Source organism: Neovison vison, chromosome 4, assembly GCF_020171115.1.
Source record: "Neovison vison isolate M4711 chromosome 4, ASM_NN_V1, whole genome shotgun sequence".
Lineage (NCBI taxonomy): Eukaryota > Metazoa > Chordata > Mammalia > Carnivora > Mustelidae > Neogale > Neogale vison.
In genome coordinates this window covers 204,670,604-204,686,196 of record NC_058094.1, presented here as the reverse complement: position 1 = coordinate 204,686,196, position 15,593 = coordinate 204,670,604, and the positions used below count along the sequence as shown (strand labels likewise).

The following is a 15,593-nucleotide window of genomic DNA, read 5'->3' as shown; positions in this document are numbered from 1 at the left end:
AGCCTATTGTAGCTACTGCCACATTGTTCTATGTAAGGCCTGCACCAGTATTCGCCGTCAGCAGAAGCCTGTGAATGCACCCCTGGCCTCGTATCCCTGTCCACACCCGGCATTATCCACTGTCCTCATTTTTATGGGTTTGATAGAAGTAACACGAGACTTTATTATTTCAGTTTTATTCTGAAAATCAAATCACATGCATCCAAACTTAAAAAATACAAACAGTAAATATGGTGGGACAGAAGCCAAAATGGGAACCCAGAGTAAAGGTTGGCACTCCATTGGTCCCTCATAAATTGGATGCTTATATAGGCCCATTCCTATGTTGAGATATGACCTTGAGCATTATGAGCTGGAATGGAGATTCCTGCAAACAGCTGAGACCCTGTGTCTTAGTTTGAGTTCTTCCAGAGGAGGCTGTGAAGCAAAAATTTATATCCCAGTAGTATAAGAAATACCAGTAGGAGAAAGGAAAAGTGATACAGAAGTGCAAGACAGGACTGCAGGATAAATTCTTTAGCCAGCTCTTACGATAGTCAACTGGAGATTAAATCTGCAGGGAAACACCTACATTAGAATGATCCCACCCAAAGGGCAGGGGAACTTGGAGATGTACACACAGACATCAGAGAGGCATTGATTGGGAGCTGCTCCTAAGAGCGTTAATGCCTTTGCACTCCAGGGCCTGCTGTGTGATAGGCACAGAGCTCCAGATGCAGGCGTGGAAGTCAGCTAGAGTGCGGGAACGGACATGCACAGAGCCCTGATCCACCTGATCCTTGCACCATCCTGATCCGCCTGATCCAACGTTAAATGTGCCATGTCCCGTCATTGCTTTTTCAGTGTGCTGTCCTTGAAAATTTGTAATTTCCCAAAATATATTTACGACAGAGTTAGTGGGGGGAAGTTACAGTTGGTCCTGAGGCCATCAATGACATACATTATTTGCCTTTTCTTCCATTTATTCAAGATTCCTCTAACCCTTAGCCAGTACTTGCCAGCCTAATGGAGAAAGTCAGACCTTTATGCTTGAGGGGTTGTGGACCCAGTTCTTGACAGGACCTAGTTGCTACAATTGCCCATATATGATTATTACCAAAAAGAGAAGCACCAGAAGCCTTCTGAGCTCCAACAGCCTTCCTGTTCCCATTGTGAGCAGCGACCCTACCTCTTCATGATCGTCTAGGCTGCATGCCTCGGCCTGGAGGACAGCACCTTCCTTTTCTATTTTGTCTGGTGTGATGAAGAGCCCAAAGTGACAGGCACTACAACTTTAGGTTTAGTGAAGCCTTTACTACTTACTCCGCCTCTGAGACCCCTAGTAGAGTCTGAACTTATTGGGAGGGAGTAGGAAGCAGAAGTCTCCCAGGAGACCAGGATCACTTCTATGCCCATCCTTGGTTCCTAGATCCATATAATGGTACAGAGAATACCATCTAATACCATTGGTTAAAGGTATAAACCATATCTTAATAAATCAAAGCTATTTCTAATCTATAATCGGTTCTTCTGTGACTAGGTATTACAGACCATGGTATACATTTACAAGGAGATACAAGATACTGCAGCATGGCTTATATTAGTGAAAGACTGGAAATAACAAAAAGGAAAAGTGATATGGAAGTAGCACCAGAGTCCTTCTTACTAATCATGATCGTCAGTTTCTTCTATTATTACTAATTCCTGCCATAAAAGGTGCATGTAAGAATTCAATGTATTGAACATAAAATGTAAAATGCCTGGTGCCTGAAGCACAGTAGGCACTCAATAAAGAGTGGTTTCTTTAGGTTTTCATTATTACTTAGAATGACAGTATTTTCTGTGAGAGAAAACAAATAAACAGAAAAACAGAGAAGTGAATATAAAAGAATAAAAGAAATCAGAAGTCCTTTGTTCCTCATGAGAATCTCTGGCTCCCTCCAAGAACTGTTTTGTTGTTGTTGTTTCATTTCTCATAAATTCGACTCTAAGCATTAGATTCAGGAAATGATTAGATGTCCCCAATTTAGGTAATTATGTGACTAAGTGATTAGATGTCCTCTATTTATTAGGGCTCAGTGTGATTCTAAATTGTATAGCCTGTGAAATTTGCAGAATTGAAGCTTGTGTGATTGTGTTTGAACTTGGCTGATTAAGGGGGTGGTCAGGGATGCTGTCTTTTTGCTCTCAGCAAAGCAGAGAGACAGGCTCCCAGATCCCCTGTGCCCATGGAGGCTTGAGTCTCTTGTCAAGAAGAGCAGTTACAAAACAAATGAGATTTCCAGCTGCTGCCTGAAAACCCCTCATGCAGATTCTCAGCAGGAGGCTTTGCTGATGACTGAGTTGGGTGTGCTTGGCACAGAGGAACCAGGCTCTGGAAACAGAAATTTGGGAAGCCTTATTATAGCAGCCTGAGTCTATTACTTGGTCAACAAATCTGAAAGCTTCTGATCCTGGACACTTGATTGTTTGACCTTCCTGGGGTGACTGAAACTGCTCTTTAAAGGTCACCAATTTCTAATAAATCCCCCAACCATTCCTTTTCCATCCTTATTGACCACCCTGGTATTCTTGTTTTTAGTGCCCCACTCCTTTAAGTCACGTTTCCAATGACCACATCCCCATTTCTATTTTGCAATTTTACAACAGACTATGTTCAGGATTGTTCCTAAGCAGCCCCTGGTTTTAGTTAGTTAATGGAATCTGAAGTGTATCTGTGGCTAAAAATAGCTGTCTCCTCCAAATGCTGGCTGCAGAGAAATGTGAGTCTTTCTTCAACATGATGAGTCTTAGAGAGACATTTATTTTTATTATCTCAAAATTGGTCTGTCCTCTTCCAGTCTCTCATGTCAATTCTTTAACCACCAACACTGCAAGATACAGAGGAAGACGTTTCTCAGGACGACAGACCTAATGCATGCTTGCTCTATTAAACCAATAGGCTGGGATTCTGTGTGATGAGCAAATATTTTTATTTAGCTTGCTTATTTATATTTCATTGGTTGTTCTCAAAAAAACATTTATAAGTATGATAAAGAGAAAAATAGCATTTTGCAAATATTTAAAAGATAAACTGCTCATTTCATTTATAGTTCAGTTTATCATAAGATAAATAATAGCCTCATATTTGTAAACTTCTCTATTATTTTCAGCTCCTCATTGATTATGTTTCAAAACAACAAAAGATGGAATTTATTTCTTCAGATATTATTCCCAACTAGTTCAACTGTCCTGACATCTGGTGGTTTTAATATGATGCCGATAAGCACCAACCACATATTAATATTCGAGCATTGTCTACAAGACAACAAAAACCTGATGGACACAAAAATTTCATCATGAAAAAAATAAAATCATCTGCGAGCAATCATTAAAAAAAAAAACTCCCCAGTGAGTGAATTTTTCACTGTCTAGTAATTATTTTTTGATACTGTAGATATAGAATCATTCATATGGTTTGGGGGAAGAAATGGCATATGGTAATCTAAATACTAAAAAATGAATTATAATTATTTTAATTTTTGAAAGTACAAATTAATATGGCAGTTTTCACCAAGAGAGCTTGATAAAGTCTTCTATACACAATAAAATTTATTTATGGTATTTTTCTCCTCAAAGGACATTTCTATATCTTGCTGTGACAATTATCCGAAGCTGTATTCAAGTACCTGACAATTAGAAGAAAAACTATTACGATCATAATTGATACTTTCTTTTTCTTTACCTCTTATTTATTTCCAAATAACACTATCATTTTGAAAGAAAAAAATAAGGATATTTATAATGTGTCAAAGCCCCAGAGGAGGGGAGGCTTCAAGTGAGACCGGAGAATTCATAGCGAATATGCTGTGAATTGTATGAGAAGGTTCATCCAATAGTACAGTGAAGTTCATGAATGCTCAAACAGAGAACTTGGTTCTCCTTGAGGACATAGCTCCTTGTCTTGAAAGAATTAAGATCTTAGCAGATTTCACCAGCTGCAGTATAGAACCTAGTCATCCACTTTATACTGGGAGCCTTTTAAAAATTTACTCAATCTGTAAAGCATTCACCATGGTGCCATTTGTATAGACATGCCTTTAAAAAAATACATTTTGATGGTGACAGTTACATTATTTTTGGCTTTGCATAACAGCTGCAGACTATAATTAAGACAACTAAAATTTGTAGGTGACATTTATCTTCGATAACATAATATTTTTTGTTAGTCACACAAACTGTTGTTCAGTATCTAGAGCCTACACCCAGGACTCTTCATTTATTAGTGGGATTTGGGTTAATACTATTTCCAGGAATTATTCCTAGTGGCATATGAGGGCTGCAATACCCTAGAATCAAAATCTAATGCTGTAGAGGCCCCAGTGCAAAGCCTTTCTCCCTGGATACTTGCTTTACTTTATTTCCAAGATGATTAATTTCACACCATTCCAGGAGCTGCTGCTGCTGTAATCTTCTCAGATCTATTTTTGATCATCACTTCATTGACTTTTTAACTGGAATGTTCTGGATCCCCGTAATACTTACATACCATACCATCTTTTTCTTAATCCTGCCAATTTCTCATAAAAATTTAAAAAAAAATATATATATATATATATATGTCTTTGATGGATAAGTCAGAATCATTGGAAATAGAAAATAGAATAGAATTAACTCAAAAAGGAAAGTGTAGTCTTTAATGAGACACTATGAACTATTAGAATTCTGTTAACTAGAAATTCCAAAATTATAAACAATAATAATAACCAGACAATGGACAGGAGGGGGAACGAAGAAGAAAGAGAAAAGAGGGATAAGGAACAGAGTGGAAAGCACTACAGGTGACTTTGGAAAATGCTTAAAAGAGCAAAATGAAAGCTATCTGGAAGCAGAATGAAAGGTTCTGGTCCTGGGTGCGTCTCCTCCAATCTCACCTGGTCAGATTTCCAGGGGCATCAGTTCACTTCTCCCAGGTTCTCAGCTTCCCTTCATCTGATGCAAAAAGAGTCTGTTGAAGGAAAAAAAAAAATGTAAGTCCTGTTCCAATTCTAACATTATTGTGTAGAAGGTATGGTGAGACATCAAAATAGGTCATATCTTTTTTTTTTTTTTTTTCCAATTTATTTATTTTCAGAAAAACAGTATTCATTATTTTTTCACCACACCCAGTGCTCCATGCAAGCTGTGCCCTCTATAATACCCACCACCTGGTACCCCAACCTCCCACCCCGCCGCCACTTCAAACCCCTCAGACTGTAGGTCATATCTTTTTAAGAATTGCCTGTAATGAAGTAATAAGTAACATCACAATGGATCACAAAGATCCATTTTTGCCTTCTATACAATCATGTCATTTAAAACATTATTATATCAAAGGCAAATCCATCTAACACACTAGGGACATTTTCTGTTCTCTTTTTTATTGATATCCTATGCCACTGGAATTAGGACTTTTTTCTTTTAATCTATTTTTCTTTGAACTCTGATACTAGACTTGCTGTTTCTGATGTTCGCAGGAATAAGGAACCATTGGGAAGTTCATGTTGAGTAACAGAAAGAATGCTGATTTTTTTTCCTAAAAGACCAAGACCTCAAATTCTATTAGCCACTGACTGCTCTTTTCTAGAACTAGACTTTGCTAAAACATGACACCTTAATTACAGTTTTTAACCATTACTGTCACAAGCCATTGATTCTACAAAACCCTTTTCTTGCAAATAATTCTCTACCATTTTTGTGAAGCTTTTCTTCACCACTTAAATGAGTATTCTCAATGAAAAAACAGATTTCTTTCTTCCTACCTTGTTCTTCCAATTTTCTGCTAAATCCTTCACTTCATCTGATTGCTTGTGGATCTTCAACAGGCTTGCCCCTATGAAGTGGTACAACTTTTGAAAAAAAAAAAAAGAATATATAAATTATCTTTCCCATTCAGCTCCCACGAATATCCTGATTTCTAGCTGCAAGGCAGACTTCTCAGATGGCAATGTTTAAGAAGGAGGCAAATATAATCTTCATGGATGCTTCCAGACCGTTACTGAAGCCCTTCTCTTGGATGATGTGGCTAGCTTTAAGTATTTTCAGGGTGGATTCCCTGGGTTTCTTGTGCTAGGGCTTGTCTAGGCGTTCCTGATGTGCCCTGTCACCGAGCACTTTGAGGCAGGAGTACAAGCAATGCCTCTGCTCCCAGCCAGATCTGCTCCTTGCAAGTCTCCTGTGTCTGTGAGCTCTGCCTGGGTTTGGTTTTCAATGCTGAATCCTCTGTGTGCTTCTCTTGGTTTGGAGTCTCTCCTGTATCATCTCACTCTGCTCTTCAGCCCACATCCTGAAATACTTCTGCTGTTGGACTGCCTCAATTCCTGGTGGAAAAATAAGAGATTTAGAAGTGAGTGAAACAGAGAGAATACATAATTATAGAACATTAGAACTAAATGGGATCCTAGTGAGTATTGAGTTCAAATAATTCCATTTTAGAATAGTGAAAATAGCATCAGAGAGATTGAGTGATTGTCTTTATGGTAAGATACAACTGGTAAAGGGCAAAGATAAGGCTTATCTGATTCCAAATCCAGTACCTTTCATGGCTGTAGTAAATTAGGTGGGCATTTCATCTACCTTGACATAGTGAAGGATGCTCACTTATATGCACATTCCCCTCTTGAACCTGATACTCCCAGTTGTGGTATGTGAACGTGGTTTACAAACTCTAAAATATGTATAAATTCAAGATAAAGTTTTCTCATTTCACCTTCCTTCATATGAGACTGGGCCCAGGAGGAGAAGACAGCTTATCATGCTCCAACTTTGATAAGCAATGACTTGGGCTCTCCTCTTTTGAAAGGTGTTTTTGAGACGCATCATAGAAGCATCAGAAAAATCCCCTGGGGGAGGAAAAACTTAAACAGGAACTAATTCTTTATGGGCTTGGGTATACAGGCATAGAGTTAATAGAATTTAGAAATGGCAAAATCAATGCAGCTTTGAGGATAAATAACTAATAATAACAGAGCTTCTTGCCTTTGAGCTCCTATTTGGTCTGATCTGTCTACACCTCTAATCCTGAGCATGTCATTTACAAATGAGTATTTTGAGTCCAGAGGTCAGGCTGACTCAGAAAAGAAGAAAAAGATTGGAAATGTCTTTTTTTTTTTCATGCCTCAAAAACATTGTAGTTCATATTAGCAATGAGTTAATTATCTCATTCTGATATACATAGGATTCTGTTTGTTCTTTTATCCTGTTAAGATGCTGATGTTATAAATGATTCCTCCTTTATTCTGACAGCTTGAAAGCTACTGTACCCATTTAAAGAATTATGAGTCTATCTAAGCTGAATTCCAGAGTGATTATGATTGCTGCTGCTGCCATTGTCTGATATAAATCATGTGGTCATAAATGAAAGCGAATCATGGCAGCCTCTGAACAGCATAGCCTTTCTCTTTGGGAACTGTTACTACTTAATACAGTTTACAGGAAGGTTTATGCAATGTACTAGTTATGCTTTTCAAAAGGGAAGATGGAGATGTTGTGAAATGCAACTGTGTCCTTTGGCACCTGTTACTGTGCCCCTTGAGTACCAGGCAGTAAAAGAAGTAAAGAAGTAAAGAAATCAGCAGCATCTATCTTTATTTAAGGTTAGATAAAGAATAATATAAAAATCTTCTGCAACTTCCTTTTACTTAGGCCTAGAGGAGATGGTGATCTCCAAGCACATCTGAAGTCAGAAGAGAAAAGGTTTCCCAGAAATCTCTCACCCATATTCTAAAGCCATCCTTGCTTCCTTGCCTTGATCCTCTCCACTGTTAGTCCTTGATCTCATGGAACTTCCTCAGTGCTTTCTCCCCCATTTTCCACAATTTCTTTCATAATTTTAGAAATAAAAGGTGAATGTGCTAGGAGAGGATGGGAGACATTGGAAAAGAACTCAAATACTGAGTTCATGCTTCACGCTAGGGCCTGCCACATCATTTTATTTAATATCCAGAACAATTTGAGATGGTTATCAGTCTAATTTCAAAGTATAGGAAACTGAGACTCACAGAACTGAAATAACTAATCAATGGAGTTTTATTGGTAAGTTACAGATTTTGATCCCAAAGAGCCATACTTTTCTCCTTATGATACTGTTGTGTCAGGGGATCCCTAAAGGTTTCTACTGCTGAAGTAAAGGATTGGGTGATTTTTAAAATATCACATGATACAGATTAAAGAATAAGCATTAGAGGGGAAAGGAATCATTTTAAGGCAAGAGTCAACAAAACAGAAATACAGGGATTCTTCCAGGCAATCTCCCTCTCTATAAAGAGATCATAATCTGTAGTACTTAGCATGGATTTTATTCCAGGAGAAGAACATGCAACTGTCTCTTGTCTACATATAAGAAAATGATTTCATTAATGATGGGATCCATAGGCTCTTTGGCCCCAGGCAGTCTGGATTTTGAGTGTCAGATACTTACAGACATGTTCTGGGATTACCAGTGGCCCAAGATCTTAGACAGCTGGGAACTTTGGTGCTCATGCTTGATTTGCAGGACGCTGCTTGGGAGGACATCTTCAATTCCATTGGGTGCTACACTTCCATCTAGGAAAAAAGGGAGTCACTCAGTAACCAGCTACTGTGTGATCTGGCCACCCAGAGTGAGCTCCTAGTGTTGTTTTCAGATGATCCTGCTTCAGACATGTCATCTAAAATATGGGCAATTTGTAGGTATCCTCCCCTCTCCAGTGATCAGACTGCAACTTTTTAAGGCTACTCTTTGGTCATTTATTAGCATGGTGCTAATGACAGACAGCCATCAAAGAGTTAATGGGTATCTATAAAATTTCTGTTTTCTTCTAAGTGATTAAAGTGATTTAAAAATGTTGGCTTTTGCTCCTCTTTTCCCCCTTAACAGCCAAGTAAGGAAATGAGGCTGAGAAGCAAATGCATTTTGCCCTGGGGCTTCTGCTGCCAAAAGGTAATGCCAAGATGAGCACTAGACTAGACTTCTCTAATTTTCCATCCCGGTGCTTATCCTCCTGCCAGGAATGTGACTAGAGTATTAAATTTAGAAGCACTAACTTAGTGAGGAATTTAAACAGAAGTTCAAACATATCTGTGGCAGTTCTAATTTACAGTTTGTTGTTGGCAGTATATGGATTAAGGGAACTAAGGGATTTGGCATGATACTCACTTTGCCTGCTTATGCCTCTTCTCACCATAATTTGACTCAATGCAACAAATACTTCTTAAGCACCTACAACAGGGCACTATGCTGAGTACATTGAAAAATAAATGAGTAAGACAATTCTTACGGTCCAGGAACTTTACCTGGATGTATCCATCTTATTTTATACTTTGGGCAGAATTGACTGCAAGAATGGCCACTGAAGTATATGCAATTCTCTTTGGAAGATCCTCACAAGAGGGTCCTGAGCCACTGGTAACAAATGTCTGCTTTTCCATGGTGGTGATGACTGTAACAATGAAGACAAATTAAACGGGAAAGCAAATTGGCAGGTCGGCTTTAGAGTGTGAGCACTCTCAGTGTTTTCCTGGTAGTTCACTGGAATGTGAAGGTTGACAACTGGAGCTTGTTGCTGCTTCAGTATCCTCAGCAGGAAATCCAGAAAGACACTTCCCTGGAGAAACATGTCTTTCCCTTTTCAGAGATTTTTCTGTTGGCAAATCTACCATGACTTTCTGAATGAAGTAAAAAAAAAAAAAAAAAAAATCCTGCCTCCTCTTGAAAATACTATAAAAAGAGGCAATTACTTCATCCTCATAATTATTATACCAGAGCTACCCCTAAATCCCTAAATCTCAAATGTATATCATAGAGGCACTCTTTTAATCACATCTTCAGTAGGACTCTGATTACCAATCATTCATAAAACGGCAAACGTCAGAGCTATTGGGGGTCTTCAGCTATTGGGGGTCTTCTATGCTTCTTGCTATACAATATGGTAAAACTGTGGCAATTTCTAAACTTGAAAATTGGTTTCTAAAATGTTTCCATTATGCCTTTTATTGAGGCAGTTATTTTCTTCTTTTTACTTATATTTTTCTAACAATTTACCTTTTTAAAAAAGTGTTTCTTTTTCATTCTGTCTCTAAAGAGAAAGGGAGATCCTACATTTTGCCATTTGGCATAATCTCAATGAAAACTGGAGGTTTATTATCAAATGGTATGCAGATTAGTTGCATTTTGAGTCAAGAAATTTTAAAAACCCCTAGCTTTTCAACAGAATTATTCAACAAATTGATGGAAGTCAGAATGAGCAGTGGTCACCATGGTTGGAAGTGGAAATAATGGCAGCCTATTACAAAATAGAAGGTCCTGGCTGCTGTGTGTCTTCTCTTTGTAAGAAGTTCTTAATGATCTTTGATATTATTCTGTTATAAAATGTATAATTGAAAGAAGAGAGCAATAGAGAATGAGGAAGGAAAAGAGGTAAAGTTACCAACTCTTTCCAGTTATTCCAGTTATCTTTCTAGTTATGACCTTGAATTCACAAACCCGTAAGATTTCCTAGATATAGAATAATAGTCACAGAGTAGAGTGATTGATTTCTGAGATAAAGCAGAAAAGAGGGAAGTAAATGAGCAATTCCCCAACTTCTACTTGAAGAAAGGAGGGAGGAGAGTTAGAGGAGGAGGGAAAAAAAAGAAAAGAAAAAGTGAAAAAAATTAAGGCTGGAAAAAGGATGAAAGGGAGAGAGACAAAAGAAAAACAGTATATTATGCATGGAAAAGAGGGAGAAAAAATAAATGAAAGGCAGAAAGTCCATTTTTAAGTATCATTTTCTCCAAAGCTCAACATGTTCCAAGTAGGAATGTTTGTCACTGTGTTCTCTTTCCCAGTTTTATTGAGGTATAATTGACAAATAAAATTGTAAGACATTTAAAACCTATGACATGATGATTTGGTGTACGTATACATTGTGAAAGGATCTGCCTGTCAAATTAAGTAATACTTTCATCACCTCACATATTCATCTTTCTGCTGTTGTTGTTGTTGAGAACATTTAAGTTCTACTCTCTTAGCAAATTTCAGTTATCCAATACAGTGTTATCAATTACCGTGTTCAACATTAGACCCTCAGACTTCATTCATCTGAAAGCTTGTACCCCTTTACCAGCCTCTCTCTGTTTCCCCTACCTCTCAGCCCCTGGTAACCACTTTTCTACTCTCAGTGTCTGAGTTGAACTTTCTGTTTGTTTTAGATTCCCCATGTACGTGACACCATGTGGTATTTATCTTTCTCTGTCTTGCTTATATCTCTTAGCATAATGACCTTCAGGTTCCAAATGTTGTCACATGATGGGATTTCTTTCATTTTTAAGGCCAAATAATATCTCATTGTAAACGTATACTACACTTTTTTTTTAAGATTTTATTTATTTGACAGACAGAGATCACAAGTAGGCAGAGAGGCAGGCAGAGAGAGAGGGGGGAAGCAGGCTCCCTGCTGAGCAGGGAGCCCGATGTGGGGCTCAATGTGGGGCTCGATGCGGGGCTAGATCCCAGGACCCTGAGATCATGACCTGAGCCGAAGGCAGAGGCTTTAACCCACTGAGCCACCCAGGTGCCCCTCTTTATCCATTCATCCATCAATAGACAGGTTGTTTCCATACATTAGCTAATGTGAATAATGTTGCAATGAACATGGAAGTACAGAATTTCCTTTGAAATCCGGATTTCATTTCCTTTGGATATATACCCAGAGGTGAGACTGCTGGATCATATGGCAGTTCTATTTTTAATTCCTTAAGGAAACTCCATACTGTTTTATATAATGGCTGTGCCTGTTTATCTTCCTACCAAAGAGAAACAGTGCACAAGTGTTCCCTCTTCTCCACATCCTTGCCTGCATTTGTTACCTGTTGTCTTTTTAGTAATGGATAAGCTAACGGGGGCGAGGTGAGTCTCATTGTGGTTTTGATCTGTATTTCCCTGATGATTAGCAATATAGAGTACCTTTTCATATACCTTTTGGTCAATTATACACCTTCTTAGGGAAAATGTCTACTTAGCTCCTTTGCCTGTTTTTTAAAAACTGGGTTATTTGCCTTTTTGCTAGTGACTCCTATGAGCTCCTTGTATATTTTGGATATAAATTATTTATAGGATATTTGTTTTGCAAATATTTTCTCCCATTTCATAGGTTGCCTTTCATTTTGTTGATGGTTTCCTTTGCAGTGCAGAAGCCTTTTAGTGTGTTTATTTTTGCTTTGTTGTCTTTGTTTTTGATGTCAGACCCACAAAACCATTGTCAAGATCAACATAAAGGAGCTTACCTGCTACGTCTTCTTCTAAGAGTTTCTTTCTGGTTCTGAGCAAATCTTTAATTTATTTCAAGTTGATTTTTGTGTATAATGTGAGATAAGGGGTCCAATTTCACTTTTTTGCATGTGACTATCCATCCCCAACAGTTTATTCTCCTATTATTAGTATCTTACATTATTATGTTACATTTGTCACAATTAATGAAAAATTACTGATTCATTATTATTAACCAAAGTCTATACTTTTCACGAATTGCATCAGTTGTGATTTTTTTTTTAAATTCCTTAGCTCTGTGTGTGTGTTTAATTCTCTTAGTTTTTATGGTTCAGGATACCACATTACATTTAGCCATTATGTTTCCTTACATTTCTGTAGGCTGTGATAGTTTCTCAGATTTTCCTAGCTTCTGATGACTTTGGCTTTTTGAGGAGTAATGGTCAGGCAACTGAAAGAGCTCCCAATGACTGAAGCTGAAACAATTTGAGCAACAAAATAATCTTGGTTTATAATCTCAAGTATAAAATAGATATCCATGAGTCCATATTGATATTATTGAATGATTGGTTGAATGAATGAATGAATGAATGAATATATGCATCAATAAAATGGGGGGAGAATAGACAGATCTCCTGTGCAGAATAATTTTAATTAATTTGTGTAGATAATCCACACCCCAAAGAGATGGAACATGACTCCCCACTTTTTAAATGTGGGTTGTGCATAGTGACTTCCTTCCAAAAAGTACTGTATGGAAAGGGGTGGGGAGAGTAATGGCACTGACAAACACCCGAGCCAGGTGGTTAAAGTTAACATCGATGGAATAAATTCTGTTGATAGTGTGTGCATATGATATGATATGATGACCACAGCACTTTACCTCTGTGGTCTTCTTTCCAAAACCTATGGCCCAGTATCATCAAGAGAAAAACATCAGACAAATCCTAACTGAGGGACATCCCACTATCGACCCTTTCTCAGTTGAGAATAAAAGGAGAAAAACATAGTGCTGGGATATCCATCAGGATGAAAGGACTAGCTGTAAAGATAGCTTGTATCTTCCACAGCTCTGTATTTTCCCATGAGTAACTAAAAACTCAGAAAAGGCAGTATCTCTATAAAGTCAATGCAGGCAATCCTTTTCTCCCTTTTTACCTGGCTTTGATAACTAAAGGATGAAGTGTGAGTGCCATGTCATCTGACACAATGCTGCATTTCCCCCACTGCCATGAACAGTTCTGGTGGCACAGATCCCCCTGCTCTAACCATGCTGTCCAGTTTGGGGTTAAATGACAGGAGAACTGACCAGCAGAAGGCAAATGAGATCCATGCTCCCAAAGGACATTTACCATTATAGAAATGGTTGTTTTCTGAGTCGACAGCCCTATAGCTGAGCACGTGATGCAAAATTACCTGAGTGAAATGGCTATATCTGACTGTGGGAAGAGTCTAGAAAAACCTTGGAAGTCATCTTTTTTCTCAATATTTGATCAATATGAATTTGATTATATAGTATATCTGCAAAGCCTGAATGTTTTCTAATTCTGTTTTAATTCTGCTTATTGTTGGGAGTAAATCCTTTATTCTTCCTCCTGGATTTTTGTCATGCTTGCAGGAACCTACTTTATATGATAAATTTGAAATATTGCTTATGAAAAAAGGGTAAGGCCTGTCATTATTCTTCTTATAGAGCCCATTTTTCAACATTGCTCCACCCACACATTTCAAGCACTGCTGCTGCTAAAAAGATATTGTGAATTCATAAGTCATGTATAATGCTGGTAGAATTTTATTATGCAAATAGAGTTAACCACAAACTAAATTAAAAATAGTAAACTGAGGCGAACCTGGGTGGCTCAGTGGTTTAAAGCCTCTGCCTTCAGCTCAGGTCATGATCCCAGGGTCCTGGGATTGAGCCCTGCATCAGGCTCTCTGCTCAGTGGGGAGCCTGCTTTGCTTCCCTTCCTCTCTCTCTGCCTGCCTCTCTACCTACTTGTGATCTCTGTCAAATAAAAAAAATAAAATCTTTAAAAAAAATAGTAAAATGAAATTATTTTTCATAATCGCATTCACATTTTCTAATGTGCCTATATATACAAATTTGTTAATATATTTTGTTCTGTGCATTGCGTATCTTTAAATAGCCACTACTACTTCTTCTTCTCTAAATGAATTTATCATTAATCATGTAGTGATAAAAACTAATGACACAAATTTTAGGTATTTCCATGTAATTCTTTGGATATTTTATGTTCCTGAAGTATTTGGATGCTTGATAGAATTAATTTATTGTGAGATTATTGGGAATTTTACACTGTCATCTTGTGCACACTCAAATAGATTAGAGGTTTGGAGATGCTGGGCAAACTGACTAGCTTATCCAAAAATCTTGCCTACACATTGCCAGCCCTTTCTAAGAGTTTAGAGAAACTCTTTTTTTAGTAACTCTTAATTTTAATCTCAATTTCTTCATCCTTTATAATTCATACTCCAAACTGTGGGTGAACTAGCTTACCACTGGAAAAGATGAAACTTCTATTTGACACATAGCATTCTTGTGATTGGTGTCCTTGTAGCAGTGGTTGACAGGTATTGACTGCTCATTCTATACCATTTTCCAGGCAATGTTGTAAGTGCTTTTCATGTACTAACTCATGTAATCCTGACACCAGCCTTAGGAGGCAGTTACTATGTTGTCTTTGTTTAGGCCAGAATGACATAGTAAATGACAAAGTTGTGATTTAAACCTAGTCAGACTGGTTCCAGAGTCCAAGTCTTCTCTTACCTAGTCTCCACTCCCCCAACACACACACACACACACACACACACACACTCTCTCTCTCTCTCTCTCTCTCTCTCTCCACTTTGTCCCCCACAGGCATGCTCTCATGTAGTACTAGCCCCTGACTGCCTGGTGTCACCTCACTGTAGAATCCCACCTTGGTTTTTGCTTGTACATGGGGTTACCTTGCTGCCTCTGAAACCTATAGCCTTGCAGACTTGAATACATTGCCCTATTATAGGTTTCTTATTAAGGTCAGGGGAGGGACACCTGGGTAGTTCAGTGGATTGAGCATCAGACTCTTGATCTCAGCTCAGGTCTAGATCGCAGGGTCATAAGTTCAAGCCCAATGTACTTCAAAAAAAAATTTGTTTTTCAGGGGATTATTTCTTATACAAAATAAGAATAAGATAGAGTTGATTCCAGCTGGACAGTATAGGATTTTTGTTTACAGGAAAATAATCATTTGAGTTAGCTGAATTATAAATTTTGCAACAAAATGTGGCAGTAAAATAGTATATTCAGTAGAAACTCTAGGCAACTCAAACAGTCAGTCAGCATTGGCTTCTCCACTAGGAAATTGCA

At 38.0% G+C, this 15,593-nt stretch overlaps 1 long non-coding RNA gene across 1 annotated transcript in view; it reads right to left on the bottom strand.

Annotated features, from left to right (window-relative positions):
• LOC122904115 overlaps positions 1-6,313 on the bottom strand; it is a 95,659-nt gene extending 89,346 nt beyond the window's left edge. Inside the window, exons 1-2 of the long non-coding RNA XR_006384156.1 lie at positions 5,760-6,313; positions 4,893-4,966 (exon numbers count right to left, since the gene is read on the bottom strand). This is a non-coding gene — a long non-coding RNA (uncharacterized LOC122904115). The remainder of the gene's footprint in view (positions 1-4,892; positions 4,967-5,759) is intronic.
• Positions 6,314-15,593: the final 9,280 nt, after the last annotated feature.